Genomic DNA, 25,799 nt, shown 5'->3' on the forward strand with positions numbered 1-25,799 from the left:
GGTTTTCACAAAAGGAGAGCAGATAATCCAAATTCTTCTACAAGCCGGCTTTGCTATTAAGCGAAGCAAAGTATAAGGACCTGCCCAGGAAATTCAGTTCTTAGGTATAAAGTGGCAGGATGGACGTCGTCACATCCCAACAGATGTGATCGACAAAATCACTGCCATGTCTCCAACAACTAGCAAGAAAGAGACACAATCTTTTCTGGGTGCAGTGGGCTTTTGGAGGATGCACATTCCAAACTACAGCCTCATTGTAAGCCCCCTTTATCAGGTGACGCGGAAGAAGAATGATTTTGCATGGGGCCCTGAGCAGCAGCAGGCTTTTGAACTGATTAAACAAGGGATAGCCCGTGCTGTAGCCCTGGGGCCAGTACGGACTGGACAGGATGTAAAGAACATCCTCTATACTGCTGCTGGAGAGAAAGGCCCCACTTGGAGTTTGTGGCAAAGAGCCTCAGGAGAGACCCGAGGCTAACCCCTGAGATTCTGGAGTCGATCATATAAGGGGTCTGAAGAGTGCTACACTCCAACTGAGAAGGAGATCTTAGCCGCGTATGAGGGGGTTTGGGCTGCTTCCGAAGTAGTTGGGACTGAAACACAGCTCCTTTTGGCACCTCGACTGCCAGTGCTGAACTGGATGTTCAAAGGACAGGTTCCGTCCACCCATCATGCTACCAATGTCACCTGGAGCAAGTGGATTGCGCTGATTACACAGCGAGCGCGAATGGCAAACCTCAATCGTCCAGGAATCCTTGAGGTAATCATGGACTGGCCTGAAGATAAAAGGTTTGGAACATCACCAGCAGAAGAGGTATCACGTGCTAAAGAGGACCCACCATGCAACGAATTACCAGAAAATGAAAAGAAATATGCCCTATTCACTGACGGATCATGTCGCATTGTAGGGAAGCATCGCAAATGGAAAGCTGCTGTGTGGAGCCCCACACGACAGGTTGCAGAGGCCACTGAAGGTAAGGGAGAATCAAGTCACTTTGCAGAGGTAAAAGCTGTCCAGCTGGCCTTAGATGTTGCTGAACGGGAGAGGTGGCCAATGCTGTATCTTTATACTGACTCATGGATGGTGGCAAATGCCTTATGGGGGTGGTTACAGCGGTGGGAAGAGAATAACTGGCAGCGGAGGGGTAAACAGATTTGGGCCACTGAATTATGGAAGGACATTGCTTCCCGAACAAAGAATATGGTTGTAAAGGTGCGTCATGTGGATGCACATGTGCCCAAAAGTCGGGCTACTGAAGAACATCAAAACAACCATCAGGTAGATAAAGCTGCCAGAATTGAGGTGGCTCAAATAGACTTGGACTGGCAGAATAAGGGCGAATTATTTCTAGCTCGATGGGCTCATGAGACCTCAGGTCATCAAGGAAGAGACGCGACATATAAGTGGGCCAGAGACCGAGGGGTGGACTTAACCATGGACGCTATTGCGCAGATTATTCATGATTGTGAAACATGTGCCATAATTAAAGAAGCCAAAAGGATGAAACCTCTCTGGGAGGAAGGGCGGTGGCAAAAGTATAAATATGGGGAGGCGTGGCAGGTTGATTATATCACCTTGCCACGATCTCGCAGTGGTAAGTGTTATGTACTCACCATGGTAGAGGAAACCACTGGGTGGCTTGAAACATACGCAGTACCCCATGCTACTGCCTGTATGAGGTCTATGGGGCTTATATGGTTTTGAAGGACCCATATGGGTTTGTTGGGCCTGTATGGCGTTTATGGGTCGCATATGGGGTAGTGGGACCTGTATGGGGTCTATGGGGCCTATATGGGTTTGTGGGACCCGTATGGGTTTGTGGGGCATGTATGGTGTCTATTGGGACCTTATGGGGTTGTGGGGTCTGTATGGGGTCTATGGGGCCCATATGGGGTTGTGGGGCCTGTATGGGGTCCATGGGGCTCATATGGGGTAGTGGGACCTTTATGGGGTCTATGGGGCCTATATGGGGTTGTGTGGCATGTATGGGGTCTAAGGGGACTGTATGGGGTCTTTGGGTTCCATATGGTGTCTATGGGGACTGTATGGGTTTTTGAGGCTTATATGGGGTCGTTCGGCCTTTTTAGTTTCTGTGGGGCCCATTGTGGGTTGTGGAGCCTGTATTGCATTCTGGGGCCTGTATGGGGTCTATGGGGCCCATATGGGGTTTTGAGGCCTGTATGGGGTCTGTTGTATTAGGCGGCTCGAACTCTTGGGTTGTTACGCGGTAGGCCTTTCCCTGCTCGGTAATGTATATGTATGAGACTGAAATACGAGCCCTATATAAGGGGCTCACGTGGTTGAATGAACGCCATTTTACAGCTCACCATATTGGTGTAATCATCGTGTAACTTGGTCATGGGGTCGTCTGACGCACGTTCTCAATGATGGACGTAGTTCTTTAGGTTACCTCGCACAAGGCAACAATTGGTGCCCCGTGTGAGGACGTCCTGAGATTGAGTGTGCGACGGCTAACTGCGCGACGGACACGAATCCTATGGTTAGATCCCGTGGAAGCGCCTGGGGGGCGATATTGAATGCAGCTGCTGTTTATCCTGCGGTGAGACCGTGGAAGACCGTGGGACTTTGGGCCTGGCTATATACAAAGGGTGCGAGGACGTACCAGAAAAAACATGGAATCCATCATTAAGGTAGTATTACGAGTTTGTAAAACTCATTGCGGTAGGAATGCTCCTTCTAAGGAGATTGCTGCAGTTATTTCTTGTTTGCAGAAAGCTCAGCTTTCACCCTCCCCTAGTAATCTACTTGATTCGGAGCAGTGGGAATCTTTCACCGCTGCCCTGCTCCAAAGAGCAATGCACGAGTATAAAGCGGAGGAATTAAAAACCTGGGGTTTGGTCCTGGGTGTGCTCAAAGTGGCTAAGGAGGAGAGTAAATCGTTTGCTCCAGGTAATGCTTTGCTGGGGCCGGGGAACCGAGGGTTGGAGTCGGGGAGCGCACTTCTTTGCAGACCCCCGGAGGGAGAACAATGGCTTAAGATGGCGACGACCACCCCGACTGCCCCCCCAACTCCACATGTGCAGCAGTTAAGAGATAAGCGGCAGGACAGCGAACAACAATCTACAACAACAATCTACGGTACCCTTATCAGAACGTAACCTCGCAACAAAGTATCCTGCATTCCTTCGCCCATCCTTGGGGGTGGGGAGGGGGAGTGAACAGTGGTGAGAAAGAAGCCAATCCACATCAGCGGGGGCGGAGGCGGAGGCGGCCCCGGTCATCACAACCCTTCCCCAGAGGGGGTGGGTTGCACGTTCGGCTCTACCCTGGGGGGAGGGGAGGATTATAGTAACAGAGTCACGGATTGGTCAGAGATAAGGGAGGCATTCCCTGTTATCGTTATGGCCCCGGGCTCCAGTGGAATCTCCGAAGCTGAAACAAGACCAGCTGACGAGCGAGCCACAGCAGCCCGAGACGGCGTCAGAAAAACAGCCGCTTACAACTTTGAGAAGTCTTGTTTTATCTATGTTTTTGTTTGTTGTGGTTGTGGGTTGTGATTGATATATCTGTTAAAACTGCACAATCTGGTTCAGAGTTTTTTCAGGTCATCTTGGACTAATGGTACTCCCTTCACAGTGAAAACCATTCCTTCTGATCTTTTCTTTCCAAACTGATTATGATTTGCATGTAATTCCTCCACAGTGATTCCAAATTCCTAACAAATTGGGAAATGAGCCAAGGGATCCATCTAATATCTGTTAGTTGTGGTCACAAAAGAAATCTATCATAAAGACCTTTGCACTGATGTTTTTCAGTGTTAGCACCAGCCCAGTGTTATCAATGAAAACTATATTAATTAAGAAAAAAAAAAAAAAAAGAAAGAAAGAAAGAGGGAATGGAGATGGCACTTCCAGCAGGAAGGTTTGCTAAAATGACATATGTATTGAAGCTTTTAAATCAAGGATGTGATGATGGGCAACAACCAGTAGCCCTCACTTCATTTCAGTTAACGAGGAAAGAGTGAAAATTCATGGAAAAAAATATGATAATATTAAAGAATTTGGAATCAGGTCAATGGGAAGGCCCATTCCTGATGACAACTTGGAGGAGAGGAAGAATGCTTAGGATAAACTGTATTGGTTATTGTCACTGTCTTTGTGATTGTTAAATGTTTATGGTATATGAAAGTATAAATGCAAATGGTATATGGAACTGTTAATGTTATAGGGATGTGTAAACATGAATGCGATATGGAAGTGGAATTATTAATGTTACATGGAAGTGTAATTGAGGGTACGAGTAGTGGAATTGTGAAAAACAAAAAACAGGAAAAAGGTTACAGAAGAACAGTGAGTTAAAATATTGAATGTGATCTGCTCTAGCCAGAGAAGTGCCAGCAAGAGAACGCAAACCCCCGTGCTGCCCCCCTCACTGCCTACCCCCCCCCCATCCTCCACAGCTTGTGAAAGTAAACAAATCGTTACTTCCAAATGGGGACAAAAGCAAAACATTCTGAGTGCTCGTGTCCCTAGTTTAGTGTTAACCACTGCCCCTTCTGGGACCCGTATTACAGAAAAAGTAAGTGTTTCTCCCTCTTTGTCTGCAGAGCTGTTTGCACCTCTGAAGGTCTCTTGCTAGTCCGAGCAAGAATGTCTTCATTTTCTCCCAATAATATACACATTTAGGGAACTAGGGTAGGGTACTTGGACAAATTTGTTGATGGAGCTTGGAAATTGTATGGAGGGGGAATTGTGGTGGTGGAGTTGGGAGGAACGTTGGCAGCTGTACTGGAGCGGAATCTGAAGACCCCAGGATGAGTTTTGCCCCCAGCGGGCTGAATGCAACGTGCACACATTGGAGCAAAGACCTTTGTTTTCTGATAGGTAGGGGTGCATCTCACTTTGGATTGCATCAAGAATTACTACCAATTGATGATTTTTGTAACAATAGTAGGTCAACAAGAAAAAGCTTACCAATTAAAATAAAATAAAATAAAATAAAGGGGGGGGGGGGGGGGGGGGGGAGCTAAGGGTAAAGCAAGTAACAATAGGAATAAGTAACTATAGCTGTAAATAACTTTCTGTGAGTAGTTTGTATTGTAGAGAAATCTAATATAGTGGTTTGTTCTGCTTTATGAGCAGGTGTTTCACCTGGGCTCTGTATCATGCTCTGGCCACGCAGATATGGAGTACATGTGAAAAAACCCTGCACAGGAGAGAGTCTGTGATGGGTGAGAAAGGCAAAGTGCATTTTGAAGCAGGGGACGCCCTGCAGGCACTGCCTATGGCATCCACCACTATTGTGTTCCTTCTCTCTCCTTTTGGTGGTTTGCCACCTCATAGTTGTTGTATTATAGGAATAATACATAAGCTTAGAAATTTCCATTTATAGAATTGTCTAAAATGAATGCTGGAATGAGTGTGTATATGTCTACTCAAAAAATTATGACCTTACATGTAACCTTATGTTTAGTGCATTATCAGTCAAGGTTTTGATTGAGTGATGATGATTATGTTAACATTTAAGTCCCCTGCAGCTCAGCGACACTGGGCCACTGCCATCGCGGTCCTTGGTGTGCCGCAACACATCAAGACAGACAATGGCTCGTGCCACATCTCGCGATCTACTCAAGAATGGCTCGAGCGTTGGGGAATATCTCACTCAACAGGCATCCCTGGGAATTCCCAGGAACAAGCAATTTTGGAGAGGGCCAACCATCTCCTGAAGGACAAGATATGTGTCCTTGGGGAGGGGGAAGGTTACAGAGGTAGGATTCCGGTAGCCCAGCAGGCAGAAGTATTGGCATAGCACATTATGCAATCAATCATTTTGAATGAAGAGGTTATGCCACAGTAAAGGATAGAGAATCGGGAAAAATTTTATGGGTCCTGTCGAGAAAAATAAAACCTGATACAGTGATCACCCAAAAGGGCTGTCTGGGAGAAATGGAAAACTAATTGAAAGCTGAGTACTTTTCTTTCAGGCATGCTGTTTTACAGAATAGGGCTGCAATAGATTTCCTGCTGCTGACTCAAGGGCACAGGTGCAAGGAATTTGAAGGGTTGCTTACAACATATGATGGAAAGAGTGTTTAATGAGAAAATGGAGTTCCAGCGGATATACAAGAAGCTTTGAGCAGAAGGATGAACTGGATAATATAATCAAAGATGCCTTGGACATACTGATTAGAACACCACTAACATTGTTAGACATTGCACCACTTATCTCTGCATGCTTTGCAACCTGTATTCCTCACTTTATAGATAATCTGTGACAAAGTTTAAATTATATAAGGACTAACACTTTTATATATTAGGATTAGGATCGGCGCTTGCGTTGTAACGGGTCATGGTTTTGTTAAGCATGGGGAGGGGGAGATGTTGTATTAGGTGTGCAGGAACACCCGGGATGTAACGCGATAGGCCCTCCCCTGCTCGGTTATGCATATGTAGAAGGGGTGTATACGAAGTAGATAGTGGCTTATTTAAACCGTTAACACGCATAATAAAATGCCATTTAGCTATTCACCATGTTGGTGTGAACGTGTAGTTAAATGGTCCCCGGCTGGACCAGGTCGGATTCGTGAAGGCTTAACGCTAGAATCCTGACGTGAAATGAACCACAAGTAACATGTGGGGGCCCGCAATGTCATGGGATTTCACACTTGAACACCTGTGGGACCCCGAGAAACTAAGCCAGTATTTGAGTCAGGGATGGTGCAGCCTAGATAGGTCTAAGGGGGTACTACTTATTTGGGGCTTGGCTTGTGCTTACCATGCTCTATATAACACTATTCTGGAAAAAGAGAGTTTCCAAGCTGAGGTTCAAGCCAAAAAGGGAAATCCCCATGTCAATTCTGATCAGTCACAGGAGGCACCAGTAACAATATCAGTTGCCCCTATGGAAGGCAAGAAATGGAAATGGGTGTCCTCACATCTAGAATGGAAAAAAGAAGCAGAGGAGGAGGCAGCAGAAGATCCAGGTGACGGGTCTGGATCAGCACCGAGAAAGGCAAAAGGAAAAGTTAAGAGGCACGAAGAAGAGAATGATGAGGTGAAATCTCTATTACTGTTTGTTGACCCCTGAAGATGACTGAAATCCAAGGCACAAGAAAGACTTTACACGGCGCCAGAAGGAATCTCTTGTTACCTGGTTGCTTCACTATTGGGACAGCTGGGCTGGTAGCTTGTTTCTAGATGGTAACAAAGCTTGTCAATTAGGAGGCATTTCCAGAGACCAACTATTGACAGAGGGATGAACAGATGTATGAATGGTGCTGCCACCATCTGGGAGCAAATGTTAGTGGCTGTGTGGGCAAAGCTTCCCTTCAAAGTCATTCTGAAGCCTCTGATGAAAAAGTGGGATACAATTGAAAAAGGCATTCGGTACTTGAGGGAAATAGCTGTGGTGGAAATGTTGTATAACCCTAATTTTGATCCTAGCTACCTCTGCCAAGAACATGACCCTGAGAGAGTGAGGACGACATATGGCAGAAACTCACCAAAACAGCACCAGAAAGGTATGCCATTACTTTAGCAGCAATGTTTCAAAGGTACAAGGAACAAGATAGACCCCCAGTTTTCTAATTGGTTCTTACACTGCAAAACATTGAACAGCAGTTACCTCCAACCCACGTCTCCCTCCATTTCAGCCATCTCAGAAGTAACAAACAGACTGTATGAAGTGGAAGAGCTAGTGTCTCAGTTCATTAATCGTGATGATCCCGTAATAGTATCAGAAGCAACTAATGAAGGTCAATCCCCGTACAGGCCACCATGTCTAATGAAGGAACTGATCAAAATATTCCAGTCCTACTCCTCCCCTTTATCATTAAAAACTCGGCTATTAGACACACATGCTTTCCAGCTTGAGCAAGGAACAACAGTATGATTACACCGTGTGTTTCCATGTGGCGCTACCTACGTGATCACAGAGAAGACATGAGGAAGTGGCATGACCAGCCTACTCCTGTACTACGAGCACGGGTGAGGGAACTACAAAACAGACCAACCACCAGTACAGCTGCTTCAGTTATCACAGGTAACCAATAGAGGGGCCCTGCCCTCAATCATGGGGGGAGAGGGATAATATTATTGGACTGTGTGGATTCGATGGCCTGGCACATCAGAACCACAGGAATATAAGGCGCTGGTGGATACCGATGCACAGTGCACCCTTAATGCCCTCCAGTCATGAAGGGACAGAATAAATCCATATTTCTGGAGTGAATGGGGGCTCTCAAGAATTGACTGTGCTGGAGGCTGAAATAAGCCTCACTGGCAAAGACTGGCAAAAGCATCCTATTGTGACTGGCCCAGGGGCCAGATTACCTCAGAAGGGGGCATTTCAAGGATCCTAAAGGATATCGATGGGCCTTTGGGATAGCTGCTGTAGATACGGACAACATTACGCAGCTGTCTGTTTTGCCTGGCCTTTCAGAGGACCCGTCTGTTGTGGGGCTGCTGCAAGTAAAAGAGCAGCTGGTACTGATTGCTGCAAAGACAGTGCACAGACGGCAGTATCGCACCAACAGGGATTCCTTGCTCCCCATTCATGATTTGATTCTCCAGTTGGCCTTTTTGTTAGGAAAGATCTATTAGCTGTGTATTTCTACATAGTTCAGCATTTTTATTTTTTTTCGGACTGAAAGTTGTAGATTAATAGTCAAGTACGTCACTCTTTCAGCCAAGAGTTGGGACATAGAATCCTATTGCCCTCATGTAATCACTACGCAAACAGGAAACAGTGAGATTCATTGAGATATTTAGTCTGAACTCTTCCAGTGGGGTCATGACTGAATGAGTTCCAAACTTGTGCTGAATGTCATTGCTGAATTCCTTTCCTTCCCATTCAGTACTGTAGCCAACTAGAATAAAAAACAGCAAAGTTCAGATGGGAATAATCCAGCGTGGAAACCAGGACAAAGTGGAGGCAACAAATGGTATATTGTTCATATCAAATCTATGCAGTTCTTAGAGCATCAGCAGTAAGAAATTTGGATGAGATTAAATTTCTGTAGCTGTAGTAACCGTTTTGAAAATGGTCCTCAGAGATCCCTAGCTGGAAAGCACTGGGCCTATTCATCCTATTTTAAATCTATGGGAAGAAATTATTCTGAGTGTTGAAAGAGTGTAAAAATAAAATATTTATAGTTTATTCACCTCCTTTTAAAGTACTTTCAGATGTGGTCTGTGATACTACCTTAGATTTCTTTGTATATTTAAATAAGGGTGGTTTGATGCTGGCACAATCACCTTAAAAGACTCTTCAAGATAATTTGCCTCTGCCTTAGAAATCTATCAAAAATGCCAAGAATTAAACTGTAGGATTAGGAAGCCTGCCATTTCTAAGATTTGTGGTACTAGCAATTGACTTACATTTTGCCTTGGTGGAGAACAGGCTGTGCATGGATACACACATGATTTCTCTAATTGTTTGTTAAGGAAAGAATTTCCTCAGCCTTTGCGAAAGCCAGCCTAAGTATCAAAATGGACCTCAGGAGCAGCAGTTACTGGTTACTGAATGCCTTTAATGCTTGTGGTGCTTTACAAAGTTCAACTTGCTGAGTATCATACTGCTTTCACATTATATTTAATGCAAATTTTGGGAACCCATTGCTGGAGGCAATGGAACAGAAAGGTATGGGGTAAGGGCACAGTAGGTTTTGTATTCAGACACCTGTGATGCAATCCACAGACATATGGTAGGTATTGAACTGTCTTGCTAACACAGTATTCCTTGGCAATATGATTGATGGTTGGACTTGATCTTTTGAGGTCTTTTCCAACCTTAATGATTCTTTAATTCTGTGAATACTGAAGACTTCTTTTCAGTATGGCTAGGAAAACACTGGCTAAGTTGTTTGGTTTGCATATATGAAGTTGGGACTGCCAATGGCACAGCTGTGTCATTAGAAAGGGTGGCAGGAATACCCTGAACACGTCTACTCCCTTTCTGTCTTCTTCATCTCAACTCATGCTCCCTATGACACTAACAGACAAGACTTAGCAGGCTGATGGCTGGATGGTTGGATTAGATGATCTTAGTGCTCTTTTCCAACCTTAACGCTTCTGTGATTCTGTAGATATGCCATACAAGTCTTACCATTATATTAAATTTAGCTAGAGATTGTTGGGAATTAACATTTTTGCCTGAAATTTCTCAGAGAATCCCTTGTGCAGGGCCAACGAAAGACAATGTGCTCAATGGGATTTCAGCAATCTAATGAAAGAATGGGAGGTAGTTGTTTGAAGAGTTACTTTGCTCTGTCAAAAAGCTGTACTAAGACTATATCTAAAACTATGGGATGCACATAAGAATGTACCCTACCTCTCTGCCTAGGACTGGTCTACATAGGGAGTCAGAAAAAGATGAGCAGGAAGACAATACCGTGAGTATTGATTTGCCTGCTTAAATTGGCAGGCATTTCAAGTGTAGACATCAACCCATCTCTCATAACAAGGATGGCAAGCTTCTCTCTACGAGACTACCTTACAGGGACATGTCTTTGACTGGGCTGATTTTGCCTTCTGAATTTTACTCCACAAAAGAATTTCAACGGGTAAAAGTTGAAATGACTGCAATGCTCGTTCTTTTCTGATCGCCGAAGTCGCCTGACTCGGAGCCGTCCCGGACCGATCAGCAGCGGCTGACCGCGTGGTCAAGGGGGATCTCGGGCGGTTCCTTCAAGCAGGGAACCCCCGGGTAGAGGAGAAGCCTGGCAGCTCTCAGGGAGCAGCTGACGCAGCCGCTGACGCAGCGTGTGGGCGTTCCCTGCCTACAGAGGGAGATTTAAACGGGCACATTGCTCGGCAGAATCCTTTCTGATCGCCGAAGTCGCCTGACTCGGAGCCGTCCCGGACCGATCAGCAGCGGCTGACCGCGTGGTCAAGGGGGATCTCGGGCGGTTCCTTCAAGCAGGGAACCCCCGGGTAGAGGAGAAGCCCGGCAGCTCTCAGGGAGCAGCTGACGCAGCCGCTGACGCAGCGTGTGGGCGTTCCCTGCCTACGGAGGGAGATTTAAATGGGCACATTGCTCGGCAGAATCCTTTCTGATCGCCGAAGTCACCTGACTCGGAGCCGTCCCGGACCGATCAGCAGCGGCTGACCGCGTGGTCAAGGGGGATCTCGGGCGGTTCCTTCAAGCAGGGAACCCCCGGGTAGAGGAGAAGCCCGGCAGCTCTCAGGGAGCAGCTGACGCAGCCGCTGACGCAGCGTGTGGGCGTTCCCTGCCTACGGAGAGAGATTTAAACGGGCACAAGGAGGGCAGCGACTAGTCGCTGCCCACCCCACCAGAAACGGTCAGGAGGAGGCGGGGCTCGTGCACCTCTTGACTTCCTGTTTCAGCTCTGGTAAGTATTCTGCTCCGACATGGGTGCTCCCCGGCGAAAGGCTGCTGCCAGAAATACTGAGGAGGCCAAGACAAGGGTCCCGACCTCACAGAAACAGGAGGCAGCAACCAAGAAGACTGCAGAGACCCAGACTGACGTCCTGCACATGCCTTATAGGAAGGCTGCTGCCAAAATGTCTGAGGAAACTCAGACTGAGCCCCCAACCCAAGATGCTGGTGTGCAGGTCTCTGGCTGTACTGAGTGCCAGAGCCTGGCCCTTGCAGTGCTGGGTGAGGGAGGCAGTGATTGTGTTCACTGCGACCAGGTGAACTACTTGCTCAGCCTCGTAGTTGACCTGAAGGAGGAAGTGGAGAGGCTGAGGACTATAAAAGAGTGTGAGAGGGAGATTGACTGGTGGTGTCAGTCCCTCTCAGCCTCAAGTTCTCAGCACACAGTCGAGGCTCCTAATGGAGCATGTCAGCCCCTGCCACCTCACAAACAGGTGGTAAAGGGTAACCAGCCAGCTGGCAACACTGCAGCCAGCCCCCTGTCCTCTCTTCCCACCAGCAGTAATTTGAGAAGGGAGGAGAAGTGGAAACAGGTACCTGCTCGACGGAAGGGGCATCCTCCATCACGACCATCCCCGGCTCCCCAGGTGCCTCTGCGAAACCGGTTTGAGGCCCTGGAACTTGAGGGGGGGACTAGTGAGAGTGTGGAAACAGGTGCACCCATGAGGTTGCCTCAGGTGAAGCGGTCACCTGGAAGCCTCAAGACTGCTTCTACACGTATGGACAGAAGGGTGATTGTTGTAGGTGACTCCCTTCTGCAAGGAACAGAAGGCCCTATATGCCGGCCTGACCCTACCCGCAGAGAAGTGTGCTGCCTTCCTGGGGCACGGGTCAGGGACATTTCAAAGAAAATTTCTAGATTGATTCATCCTTCAGACTACTACCCACTTTTAATAATTCAGGCTGGCAGTGAGGAAGTTGACAAGCAAAGCCTGAGGTCCATCAAGAAAGACTTCAGGGGAATGGGGCGAATACTTGAAGGAGCTGGGGTGCAGGTGATCTTTTCTTCTATGCCCGTGGTGTCAGGAAAAGATACAGGGAGGATCCAAAAAACCCATCTCTTAAACAGATGGCTTAAGAGCTGGTGCAGACACAAGAATTACGGCTATTTTGACCATGGGGCAATCTACACTGCACCTGGAATGATGGCTGCTGATGCAAGCAGCCTGTCCCTGAGGGGTAAGAGGGTATTAGCTGAAGAATTAGCGGGACTCATTGATAGGTCTTTAAACTAGGAACGAAGGGGGAAGGGGGCAAAATAAGGGCTACTGGGGTTGAACGGTGCATTCGAGGGATTGTACCAAACTCTGTGGGCAAAGATTGCAGAGTGCAAAAGGAGGGAGTAGGGCAGGGGGATGCTGGGGATGCCGCTGTTCTAGCGGATCCTGGATCGCTTATGAAGGTGGTGAGACGGACAGCCCGGCTGAAGTGCCTTTATACTAATGCACGGAGCCTGAGTAACAAGGAGGAGGAACTGGAAACTGTGATGCACTCTGAAAATTATGACATTGTTGCTATCGCAGAAACATGGTGGGATGACTCCCACAATTGGGATACTACCATCGATGGCTATAGGCTCTTTAGGAGAGATAGGCGAGGTAGGAAGGGTGGGGGAGTCGCTCTCTATGTCAGAGATTGGATAAACTGTGAGGAGCTCCGTATGAGAAACAGTCAAGAACAGGTTGAGAGCCTGTGGGTTAGGATTAGAGATGGGACTAATAAAGGTCAGCTGGTATTAGGGGTATACTACAGGCCACCTGATCAAGGGGAGGCTGCTGATGAGGCTTTCTTGCTCCAGATGCGTGAGGCGTCTGCCTCACGGGCTCTTGTCCTGGTGGGGGACTTCAACCATCCTGACATCTGTTGGGAAAACCACACGGCGAGCTGCAAGAGCTCCAGAAGGCTCTTGGAATCCATTGATGATAGCTTTCTGGTTCAGGTATTGGACAGACCGACCAGAGGTCAAGCGTTGCTGGACCTGCTGCTCACCAACGCTGAGGAGATCATCAAAGGCGTCAAGGTTGGAGGCTGCCTGGGCTCCAGCGATCATGCCCTGGTTGAGTTTGTGATCTCAAGCGATGTGGGCCTGGCAAAGAGCAGGACCAGGATGCTGAACTTTAGAAGAGCAGACTTCAAGCTACTCAATGGAATGCTGGCCAAGATCCCCTGGCGCGCTGCCCTCAAAGATAAGGACGTTGAGGAGAGCTGGCTACTGTTCAAGGATGCCCTCCTGGCAGCACAAGAGGTCTCCATTCCCCTGATTAAGAAAGTGGGCAGGAGAGGTAGAAAACCGGCATGGCTCAGCAAGGACCTGCTAAGAGAACTGAGGGTGAAGAAAGGGGTGTACAAGCTCTGGAAACAAGGCTGTGTCACCCGGGAAGAATACAGGGATGCCGTCCGAACTTGCAGATGTGGGATCAGGAAAGCCAAGGCGCAGGCAGAACTGAACTTGGCGAGGGATGTGAAAAACAATAAGAAAACCTTCTACAGGTACATTGGCCAGAAGAGACAGGCCAAAATGGGCGTTCCTACTCTGGTAAATTTAAAAGGAGAAATGGCTTCAACAGATGAAGAGAAAGCTGAGGTGCTGAATGAGTTCTTCACCTCGGTCTTCACTGGTAGCCAGGATTCTAATCTTTTTCACGTCCCTAAGTCTTGCACCCCCATACCTCCATGTGGGGACCAAGGAGGTAAATCCCTCCCCACTGTAAGGGTAGAGCAAGTCCGAGAGTGCCTCCTTAGACTGAATGAGTATAAGTCTATGGGGCCAGATGGCGTGCATCCCAGGGTCCTGAAGGAGCTGGCTGAGGTGGTTGCTGAGCCGCTCTCCATCATATTTGAGAAGTCGTGGCTGTCAGGTGAGGTCCCGGATGATTGGAGGAAGGGTCATGTCACTCCCATTTACAAGAAGGGGAGCAGGGACGACCCGGGTAACTACAGGCCGGTGAGTCTCACCTCTGTGCCTGGGAAGATTATGGAACAGATCCTCCTGGACAACATGCTAGATCGCATAAAGAACAAGCATGTGATCCGAGACAGCCAGCATGGCTTCACCAGGGGAAGGTCATGCTTAACTAATCTTGTGGCCTTCTATGATGGAGTGACGGCGTTGGTGGATGAAGGGAAGGCGACCGATGTCATTTACCTGGACCTGAGCAAGGCCTTTGACATGGTCCCCCATCACATCCTCATCTCCAAATTGGAGGGAGGTGGATTTGATGGGTGGACAACTAGATGGATAAGCAATTGGTTGAAAGGCCGCAGACAGAGGGTGGTGGTCAATGGCTCTATGTCCAGGTGGAGGCCGGTAACGAGCAGCGTCCCTCAAGGGTCTGTCTTGGGACCGGTGCTCTTTAACATCTTTATTAATGACATCGATGAGGGAATGGAGTGCACCCTCAGCAAGTTTGCTGATGACACCAAGCTGAGTGGTGCAGTCGATAGGGTGGAGGGAACAGATGCTATTCAGAGGGACCTTGACAGGCTGGAAAGCTGGGCTCGGGTGAACCTAATGAGGTTCAACACGGCAAAGTGCAAGGTTTTGCACTTGGGCCGGAAGAACCCCAGGCACCTGTACAGGCTGGGAGGAGTTGTCCTTGAGAGCAGCTCGGCAGAGAAAGACCTAGGGGTCCTGATAGATGAGAAACTTAACATGAGCCAGCAGTGCGCTCTGGCAGCCCGGAAAGCAAATGGGATCCTGGGCTCCATCAGGAGAGGGGTGGTCAGCAGGGATAGGGAGGTGATCGTCCCTCTCTACTCTGCTCTTGTGAGGCCCCATCTGGAGTACTGTGTCCAGGTGTGGAGCCCTCAGTACAAAAAAGATATGGAGATTTTGGAAAGGGTCCAGAGGAGGGCCACAAAGATGATCAGGGGGCTGGAGCACCTCCCCTATGAGGACAGGCTGAGGGAGTTGGGTTTGTTCAGCCTGGAGAAGAGAAGGTTGCGGAGTGACCTCATTGCAGCCTTTCAGTACCTGAAGGGAACTTATTCCCAGGAGGGGAGTAAACTCTTCGAAAGGGCTGATAATAGCAGGACTAGGGGAAATGGTTTTAAGTTGAAGGAGGGAAGATTTAGGTTGGATGTTAGGGGAAAGTTCTTTACTAGAAGGGTGGTTAGGTCCTGGAACAGGCTGCCCAATGAGGTTGTGGATGCCCCGTTTTTGGAGGTGTTCAAGACCAGGTTGGACAGGGCCCTGGGCAACCTGATCTAATAAATGTGTATGTTTGGTGGCCCTGCTAGGCAGGGGGGTTGGAACTACATGATCCTTGAGGTCCCTTCCAACCCGGGTGATTCTGTGATTCTGTGATACAGTGGTGTATCCATACACCCATGTTGACATTTCTGTCTTCAAGGTTATTGTGAGATGGGAATCACCAATTATATAATTATTTGAAAGAACGAGGTGGAATGGACAGTGCCTGATAATATATTATTTATTATACCTTATATTTATTCTGCCTTGATTTCATACTTTGTGCTTTTTCCAGTGAAAGGAAAAGCTGAAGAATCAGTTGAAGAGTGAGCCTGGGGAAGGTGGGGTGAAAAAAGCAGATCACACTGAAGCAAAAGTGAACTTTAATAAATGATTTCAGTAAAAAACACGCTAGGAAGGTTTGTTCTGTGATATATGTGTCCACAGCAGTCAGATCTCCCTGTACATAACTTTAGATATACCAATCAATTGCCATTCATTTAATCTCTTTCTAGCAGAAAACTGAACAACAGTAACAACAACAAAAAGATCCTAAGCGAAACAAACTACAAAGGAGGCCAGAATGAATGCCTTCTAAACTGAGTATCACTAAAAGTTTTTCTTTCTTGGCTACAATGTGATATTTTTCTCCATGTTTTCTGCTCCGATTAAAAACACTTTCATCTTCTGTGATGTTAGCAGTGTGTGGGCCTGTAGAAAAGCATGCACACAAATGAAGACTAAAGCTGCATCTCTGCTCAGCAGTGCTGGCAGTTTACCATCAGTCTTGTCTCTGTGTAACACAGAGAGAGAAACAAGAAATGATGCATTGTCTCGGCTGTTCAAGGCATATCATAGAATCATAGAATTGCCTGGGTTGAAAAGGACCATAATGATTATCAATTTTCAACTCTGTGCATGGTCGCCAGCCACAAGAGCAGGCTGGCCAGAGCTACATCCAGCCTGGCCTTGGCCAAAATATGGGCAATTAATATTCTCACTAAGCTGCAGCTTCACTGCTGAGTTTCCTGATGTCATGTGAAAGTGTCTAAATTATACCCTATGGAGTGCACTGGAACACTGCAGTATTGCCTGTAGTTTGCCTTATCTGTCAGTTCATACATGAGGCAAGTGGGATTTGAAGAACAAAACTTTTGTTCTTTTATGTTGTGGGACACCCACCCCATCCCTGGTAATCAGTGAATAAACTACAAAAAGGATCAGGCTTGTCTAGAAGGCACTCCTATATATCTGCTGTTAGAGAGCTCAGCCATAAAGCAGAAAAGCAGCTTCTAACATCTCTCCAGCCTCCCAAGAGAGCACTTGCTCAAAGTTGTAATTTAATTGTTTTCCTCTTAGACAAAGCTGATTTAAGAAAAGAATAGATTGGCTGGACTAAAATTTTCGAGTTGCCTAGAGCTTCTTTAATATATTTCTGTCTGCAGACTAACATTTATGATTGCTAAAGGCACAGCTAAACATTTAGGAATGGGGAGCACAACCTGACAGGAAAAGGCACAAGAAAGCACCTACATGGCACGGTGGATGAGCTGTTCATTCACTGTTTTCAGGGCTACTGAGCTAACAGGAAAAGAGTGCTAATGATTGCACATACATGGTGCTTATGACTAGCAGCTGATAATATTTGCCAACCCAAAGCTGTACCAATGAAGACACATCTCCGGAAGTGATTCACAGATGTAATTTGCAGTGATTTAAAGACTTAACTTAAAGAACTTAATGCTTTGTTGCTGTTGTTGTTGTTGTTTATTTATTTATTTGTTTATTTTATAAAAGAAAAAATAGAAATATTTTAAGTATATGAAATATTTTAGCAAAGAGAAAGTACTGGGTACTAAAGGACGCTTTAGCCTAGCAGGGAAACACATTGCAAGAAGGAGCAGAATGCAGTGACAGCCAGGCTAGCACTAATAGCCAACATGTTTTTAACAGTAGGGGCTATTAGTCACTGCAATAAACAAGCAAGGGAAGCTGCATGTTCCCTATTTCTCAGTAATGTCAAATCGCCTGAACATTTTGCTGGAAAACATGCATTTGTCACGCAGAAGTGTGAACCAGTTAGAGTGAGAGAAAAGAACTCAGAGCTAAAAAAGATTAAGAGAAGAACAATTTGTACTTCCAGTGGAAAGAAGAAGCTGTTCTGTGAAGAAAGACAATAAAGTTGCAGAGTTCAATGATATTAAAGGTCTCTTCCAAAGTAAGATTAAAGGTCTCTTCCAATCAATCCTATTCTACTATAATATTATTATATTTAAATAGTCTGTCAATGAACTTCTGGAGTTTTGCTACCAGAGGGAGCTGTGAAGACTCAAAATACCAAAACAGCATGGCCAAAATCATGTATGGGGTTATCTGGGAAAACAGTGTGGAAGCAATAGTGAACTTTGACTTTGGGCTAAGACAAATAGTGTCATCACTATGGAAGACCCTGCCCATTCAAACGGAAAGTGTCTTATTTGACAGACTAGGTGACCTCTAAGGGTCCCTTTCAACTCAAATGATTCTAAGGTTCTACAATTCTATGATGGTGAATTCAGAAAGCTAGTAAAAGTCAGAAGTGGGGAGAGAGAGACCAGAGGTGTGCAAGGGATGATCCTTTTGCTTCAGATGCCACAACACCTTGCTAACATCACATGCTGAGAAGTCTTTTGCCCTCATTCCAATCAGGGCAGCCTCCTGACTGCTTGCACTGATAGCTCATAAAAGCTATATCCACTTGTGAGAGTTTAAGGATTCCTTCTGATTTGAGTCTGAACAGAACTGAGGAATCGACAGCTTTGCAGTGTGTTTGTGTCAGACATGGTGGGGAAGAGTTAAGGCATTCAAACGTTTGTGTTTTTTATAACTTTTAAAGAAAAAAATCAAAATACTACTAGAAAAAAACATAATAGAAACTAAGGAAGACTTAGCTATACATTCAACATATCATCTCATACATACAAACATACTCATATCTTCAACATAGCACAATTATTCCTAAAGGTCTTTTCCTCTGTATTTCCTGTGGAATTCTAAGCACAGTTTTCTATCAGATTTCTCATAAGCAACCAAAACCATTTCCAGTTAGCCTCAAAGTCCATCAGTTCTAATGCTCATGAGTGTTATACCAGCACACTGTTTGTTTTCTTCTTCCACAGAGCCATCATGTCACATTTTACTTCACATTAAATCATGGAGATGAAAAATGAGTGTTCTTGTGGATTAACACAGGACTTAGCCCCAGGAAATGTTGGTTCTTTTCTCATCGTGGTCACATATGCAGCAAACACATCATAAGCCTCTTGATCTATCTGGAATCAGATTTGCTGGCAAAATGGCAAAAAAACCTTCAGGTCTCATTTCTCTATTTGTATCACAAAGCAATCATGGTATTCTAATCCCTTGGGGAATCTGAGGGTAGCCATTCACCCCAATACCCAGATTATGCTTATACTTAGTGAGTGTTATATAAGAATCAGGAGAGAAACACTAATCATACATGAGATAAACAAGTAGCAAATGGATTATAAGAGAGTAATTCCATGTACAGCATAGTCTAATAAAATTAACATTTGAGTGGTTGGAGATAGAGAGCCTTTGGGGATGAGAGCATTGGAAACAATGAAATATTGTAGAGATTCCTTGGAGTTGAGAAATAAAACAAAACAAACTCAGTTTGAATTATAAATGATAGAAGCAGAAAGAAAATTGGTCTGCCTCTGTGCCAGACTTCATTAAATATTGGCCATAGCAGTATATAAAGCCACAGAAAGGTAAAGTAAATGCAAAGTACTGAATGAGAGAAATGACGTTTTACCATATGCACCATCACAAGAAGTAATTTCCTGCCTTCAGGGGTAATGAGAGAAATGACATCTTGACTTCAGATGTTTCTGTCTAGACAAGAAAAGTAGACCTGTGGAAGGAGGGAGAGATTTCCTGAAGTTGAGGATCAACCACTGTGAGACTGAGGGTGACTCTGTAGTGAAGGGATGTGGATAAGATCTGTGGATGTCAGAAGCTCTCACAAGCTTGTCCAGTCAGCAGTGTGGTTCTTACTCTTTTTATTTTTATTTCCAGTACAATCCACTTGGAGAAGAGCAGGATTCACAGAGTTATCAAAGTTGGCCATTAGATTGATTGTGCAAGGACATTTCATGAAGGCTACACGGAACTTGTCTCCTGCATTCTCTACAAGCCAAGGTGCTGTCTTGAAATGCAGAAATCCCTTCTATCAAAAGTGGAAGACATCAAATATTGATTCTTTTCCATATTAAAAGTAAAACACCATTTGATATCCTGGAGGAAAAGGAGAGTTGATAAGAAAATGCAAGTTCCTGCCTCCTGTTAAGATTTAAAGATAGGGAAGGACAGGTTCTCATTTCAGCCAGTGCCCGTACCATTAAACCAATGATCAATCTGTGTGTCTCCCTAGGCTTCCTTTCCAGAAGACAAATCTATGAAACAAAGAAACTTTCCTATTACCATATTTCATTAAAATATAACTGTCTGGAAGAAAAAAATCAAGAAATCACGTTTATCCATCAGAGCAGAACTGACTAATCGTGGAGGTGGAACCTAGAGCAGAGAAAGAATGTGTGGCCCTGTGCAAAACTGCTACATCCTGCTCTGCTTTTGTGTGGTTCATATTGGTTGAATACTTTTCATCTTGCAGTAGGTATGACTTTAATTTTATGGAAGACCTTATGAGAACTGGACTGGCTTCGGGGCTCATGGCATTTTCCCCAGCTAAAAGTAAACGTTTTCTGGGTTGTTTGCTAATGCACTTGACTTGCTCTTATTGAGTAAAGGTGGGATCCCAGGATGCCCTGTTCATACAATGACTCCTTTGCTGAAGGCATTCTTGGCTAGTTAGAAGAATAAGCTCACTGAGGGATGGGCAACTGCAAATCATCTGTGCCTTTAAGAAGTTCCCTTACTGACTGTGTTGCTAAATATCCTAATGGAAATCTGCAAGTTCATGCTCCCTACTGAGACATCTCTGCTTCTGCACAGAAGGAAAAAAATGCATGAGTTGATGAAAATATATTAATCTCTTAATAATGCAGAGAGAGGTAAAACTATTCCTGATCTACCATAACATACCCCAGGAGTCTGGAATATTAGAATCTGATTTTGTGTATATACCCAGTGATGCATTTATTTTGATCAAGACATTATTGTGACAATGCCCCTTGATAACGTGTTCTCCTGTTGGCCATGCTTCTTTTGATGCAGCCCAGGATATGGTTAACTTTCTGTGCTGTGAGAGCACACTGCTGGCTCATGTTCAGCTTCCCACCAACAGTAACCCCAGGTATTTTTTGTCAGGACTTTGCTCAATCCTTTCCTCCACCAGTTTGTACTGGTAATGGGGGTTGCCTTGATCCAGGTGCAAGATGTTACATTTGGATTTGTTGACCCTCATGAGGTTCACCTGGGCCCACTGCTCAGAACTGTCATGGTCCCTCTAGATGGCATCCAGTCTGAGGTATCTTTGCTTACAGTCAAACATGTTAGCAACCTTGACCTTCAACTTGGAGCAATCAAACACTGTAACTACTTCTGAAAGTACATGTGAAGTGTTGCCTTCAAACCCATCACTGAGCCTTTGTCCATTCTGTTATTGCTCTAAGATATTTTCAATAAGAATGCCTCTGCAGAAGAGGAAGAAATATTTCAACCTCTTCCTCTGCATTCTGAATTTGGTCTTTTCCTTCCTTAGACTGCTTGATAAGACAGAAAATCTCTAAGCTGAATTACTTTGAGTTGTGAGTCAGCCCACAACATAAATACAGCTGGAGAGTATACAGATGACTCTGCTCATTGCAGTGGTGCAATTTCCCATTACTTCTAATTAAAGCTTCCTCTTAAGAAATCCTACTATCTGAAGAGCTACAAGCTCGTGTTCTTATTACTACAAAAGGACAGTAGTGTGGGTGAGGGCTGCCCCATTCCTACTGAATACATTCAATCAGGCATTTCCCTTCCACTGAAAGCTTGATCCAGGATCTTGCCTTGTTCATGTGCACAGTGCTTTCTCACTTCATTGTGTACATAGTGCTTTCTCACTTCATTGTGTGCACAGTGATTTCTCAAATAAGACATGATTTGCAGCATTTCCTTTCCAAAAAGAATTGAAGGGGGGGAATAAAGTGGGCAGGAGAGAGATAGATTACAGCTGTATCTGCTGATACATCTTTGCCTCATAGCAGGAAATAATCAAACACTTGTCTTAGTTCCTGGTGTTGTGCAAAGAGGAGCTCCTCATGAAAGATGAATTTCTTCCTCAAGTTCTATTGATCACAATACCGGTCTGTTTATCAGTTTTCTGTTTTGGACCCCTCACTGTAAGAAAGATATTGAGGCCCTAAATCTTGTCCAGTGAAAGGCAACAAAGCAGTGAAGGATCTGGAGCATGTCTTATGAGGAGTGGCTGAGGGAACTATGAATGTTTAGTCTGAGGAAGAAGAGCCACATAGGAGATCTAATTGCTCCCTACAACTTCCTGAAAAGAGGTTGTAGCAAGATGGGGATCTACCTCTTCTCCCAGGTAACAGTGATAGGATGAGAAGTCATGGCCTCAAACTGTGTCAGTTATGGTCAGGTTGGACATCAGGAAAAAATTATTCTCAGAAAGAGTGTTGAGGTATTGGAATAAGCTGCCCATGGAGACACCATATCTGGAGGTGTTCAGAAACACGCAGATGAGGCGCAGGCAGGCATGGTTTTGTGGGAATGGTGGTGATGGGCTGATGGTTGGACTAGATGATCTTAGTGGTCTTTCCAACCTTAATGATTCCATGATCCAGTGATTCTGTGATACATGTGTTATAAAGCCAAACATTCTTATTCTCTCTCCCTTTGACACAGAGATATCAGACCCATACATGTCATACACTCTACACAATTGCCCCTTTTCCAGTCTACTGGTACCTGGGGAAAAAATCCCCACCATCTCTGACCGCATCAGACACGATTCTGAGACTCCTGAAAGCAACTACAAATCTTGATGTCTTCTTTGTGATGTATTTCTTAGGCCTGGGATTGCAGATGGTCACTTCCGCCAAACTGCACCAGCTGTACCTTCCTCTCTCTATTAGGGTTAAGGTGGGCAAAATTAATCTGGGCAGTTCTTTTTTTTTTTTGAGAACCAAAGCAATAATATTTTTGTTTATTTATTTATTGCTTACATCCCACTGAATGCAGCAAGAATATTCAGAAATATAAGTGTGAGGTGCCACTTCTCTCTTGCTAGTGTAAAAGCAGATCAAACCTCTGCAAATCAGGAACAAAAAGAGACAGATTTTGCAGAGCACTCCATAGCTGGGACTGCAGGAGGGCTTAGCCTGCTGTGCATATCAAAGTTTCTCTTGTATGCCTGGTCTCACTGCAGCTTTAAGAAATTCCCGAGGAGGGGAGCTGCCTTAATAGCAAGTTGTACCACTTTTAAAGCTGCGTTTGTATCGCTCACACAGCAAGTGCTCTTGTCACATGGAAGCCATCGAATGAAAACACTGACATGGCAAGAGAATAAGGTGAGATAATGAAATGAGAAATTAAGAGCATGAAAAATAAATGCTCTAGAAAAGCTGACACTTCATAACACTTCAAGTGAACACTTATCTGTATTTCAAAGTCGACTGATAAGAAATTATTTGCTTTTCTTATGTAACAGAAATAGATAAAGAATTCTGTTTGGACAGGAAAAGATTCCACTAGGCTGCAATTTACGTATGAATGCTCAATATTTAAGGAAATTGCTTCTGTTACTTTGTCTTCTGGCATAAATTTATGTTAAAGAGGGATTCATTAGAAAAAAACCATGCAGCACATGAGCTCATCTCAAATCATCCTGATCTCTCCAGGAAGGTGTTTTGCATCCTATTAGGAGATGGCACATTGAACTGCAGGAAGCTTACCACATGGATTGTGTTGTACTCCCCTAAAAACACAGCACAAAGATCTCACCCCTCCCCCTCGAAACCAGTTTCCATTTGCTGTACATGCACTCACTGTGTAGATAGTCATTCGAGCTACCAGGCATGTAGTTGTCCAGAGATTAATGACTTGAACAAGGCTTGTGAAGGGCTTGGAGAATATGCCCCACAAGGAGCAACTGAAGGAACTAGGGCTGTTTATTCTGGGGAAAATGAGTCTGAGGGGAGACCTTATTGCTCTCTGCCAATATCTGAAAGGTGCTTCCAGCGAGAGCAGGGTTGATCTCTTCTCACTGGTGGGTGACAGGACGAGAGAAAATGGCCTCAAGGAGCACCAGGGTAAGTTTAGGTTGGATATCAGGAAAAGCTTCTTTACAGAAAGGGTTATTAAGCACTGGAATAGGCTCCCCAGGGAGGTGGTTGAGTCCCCATCTGTCACGGTTTTAACGAGAAATCCACCTGCATCCGTGACAGGGGCCGTGGGCCCCGCAGGGGCCCTATGCCGAAAAGAAAGAAAAAAAAATTAATTAGGAAAAGAAAACAGCGGCAACGATCTAAGGAGGCACACTTATTTACTAAATACTATATCGAAATACAGGATAACACAATATAATACAATATAATTGAAAATTGAGCTAACGAATCAAGCAAAATAGGAGAGAGAATGAGTCCCGTAACCGAGAGGCCTACTGTGAAATCTAGGCGAGACGGCTGAAGGCTCCCACACACTCCCCTGAACGCCAGAACTCGAAAGACGTCAGTCTATTCTGCGACCGAGTTAATATAGAGTCCAGGTCCCGTGACTTATCGTGTTGTTCTCTGGGAGATGTAGTCTTCTTCTATAAGTTGCAGATTCAGTAAAATTATTCATGCTTTATATGATGTTATGATGTGGAATACTGATAGCAAAATTACAAAATTATTAAACCATGACAGTCTGTCTGGCAGGAATAGTTATAATCTTTTGTTTTTCTCCCTCCTTGTCTGCTGAACTGTTTGTACCTTTGAAGGTCTTTTGCTAGTCCGAGCAAGAATGTCTTCATTTTCTGCCATTGGTTCCTGCTGTGTGTTCTCTATTAATGTCATATGTTTTTACCCTGTTATTTAGGGAAATTAACAGTGCTTGCTTTAAATCACACCTCTTGGATGCAGTTAACACAAAACCGTACTGTAGCTCATAGAACACGACGTATAAAGGATAGAGTATAAAGGATTTACAAAGGGCTGTGATGACGAAGTCCAGTTATGGAGTGTTTCCACATGCATTTTCACTTGAGCTGCTTGTCTTTGTATGCTTCTCAATCTGTGCACCTTGCTTCTTAGGCTGTCTACAGCAAAGCTTAAATCAAATGATGACTAACACTTTTGATATAAGATAGTAGGGTTAGAATTTGAGTTTGTTGTAGTAGGCATGAATGAACACTCGGGCTGTGACATGACAGGACCTCCCCTGCTCTGTGATGGGCTATTATTATGCATAGCTTAAGGGGGTGTAGACGAAGTAGAGCCTGTATATAAACAAACACCACAAAAGCAATAAAAGAAGCCATTTTTCACTGTTCATGAAATTAGTGTCTGTGTGTATTTATTAGTCTTGACCTGGTAATTGGTCACTTACGCAAAGCAGAGCATGAAGAACGTGTAGTCTTAGATTCTACAATAGCTGCGTGCTTCTTCGGGAGGCAAGATCGTAAAGTCATTAACGATCGTAAAGCCTTCACCCCTCACTGCAAGAAAGGCATTGAGGCTCTGGAACGTGTTCAGAAGAAGGCTACGAAGCTGGTGAGGGGTCTGGAACACAGGCCTTATGAGGTGAGGCTGAGGGAGCTGGGATTGTTCAGCCTGGAGAAGAGGAGGCTCTGGGGAGACCTTCTAGCTCTATATAACTTCCTGAAGGGAGGTTGTAGTGAGCTGGGGGTTGGCCTCTCGTGTAATTGGTGATAGAACTAGAGGGAATGGTTTTAATCTGCTCCAGGGGGGATTCAGGATGAACATTAGGAAGTATTACTTCTCGGAAAGGGTAGTCAGGCATTGGAATGCACTGCCCAGGGAGGTGGTGGAGTCACCGACCATGGGGGTGTTCAAGAAACGTCTGGATGTTGTGTTGATGAATATGATTTAGCCGGGAAGTATTGGTAATGGTTGGACTAGATGATCTTCTAGGTCTTTTCCAACCTTGATAATTCTGTGATTCTGTGAAGAGAGCTGGTTGCTCTAAAAGAATGAAGTCTTGAGGGCACAGGAGCAGGCTGTCCCCTGAGCCGCAAAATGAGTTGGCGGGGAAGTAGACTGGCATGAATGAACAGGG

General features: G+C 45.2%; 1 pseudogene; it reads left to right on the plus strand.

Annotated features, from left to right (window-relative positions):
- The first annotated feature begins 3,363 nt into the window (after window positions 1-3,363).
- The window catches only part of LOC146754657 (uncharacterized), a 36,430-nt pseudogene continuing 13,994 nt past the window's right edge, over window positions 3,364-25,799 (plus strand).

Source organism: Coturnix japonica, chromosome W (assembly GCF_054131305.1).
Source record: "Coturnix japonica strain WE chromosome W, WE-NBRP24, whole genome shotgun sequence".
NCBI lineage: Eukaryota > Metazoa > Chordata > Aves > Galliformes > Phasianidae > Coturnix > Coturnix japonica.